Raw genomic sequence first — 822 nt, forward strand, 5'->3', positions numbered from 1 at the left:
TTTGAAAAAGTGGTTAGTGATTTTCGAAAATTAAAGATAAGATATGATTAAAATTAAAATTTAAACAATTAAAAAGAATTTTTTTTGAAAAAGAGGGAGGTATTTTCGAAAATTAGAGGGGGAAAAGTAGTTAGGTGGTTTTGAAAAAGATAAGAAACAAATAAAAAGTTAAATAGTTAGTTGAAAAAGATATTAAAATCAAATTTGAAAAGATAAGAAGATAAGAAGTTAGATGAGATATTTTGAAATCAAATTTTTTAAAAAGATAAAATTTTGAAAAAGATATGATAAAAGGATAAGATATAAAAGATATGATAAGATATGTTTGAAAAAGATTTAATTTTTAAAATTAAAATTAATTACTTTACTAACAAGAAACTACAAGATAAGATTCTAGAATTTAAACATTGAACCTTTCTTAATAAGAAAGTAACAAACTTCAAATTTTTGAATCAATCACATTAATTGTTAGTGTAATTTCGAAATTTTTGAAATAAAGATAAGGAAGAGATTTTGAAAATATTTTGAAAAAGATTTTTAAAATTTTCGAAAAAAAAGAAAAAAATGAAAAAGATATGATTTTTGAAAAAAAAGATTTTTGAAAAGATAAGTTTTTAAAATTTGAAAATTTGACTTGACTTGTAAGAAACAACTAATTTTGAAAATTTTTGACTAAGTCAACTTCAAATTTTCGAAATTTTGAGAGAAAAAACTTTTTTAAAGCATGCAATTGACACCAAACTTAAAAGTTGACTCAAGACTTGAACAAGAAACACAAAATATTTTTGATTTTTATGATTTTATGATTTTTTTTTTGTATTT

The sequence above is a fragment of the Arachis duranensis genome, chromosome 4, assembly GCF_000817695.3.
Source record: "Arachis duranensis cultivar V14167 chromosome 4, aradu.V14167.gnm2.J7QH, whole genome shotgun sequence".
NCBI lineage: Eukaryota > Viridiplantae > Streptophyta > Magnoliopsida > Fabales > Fabaceae > Arachis > Arachis duranensis.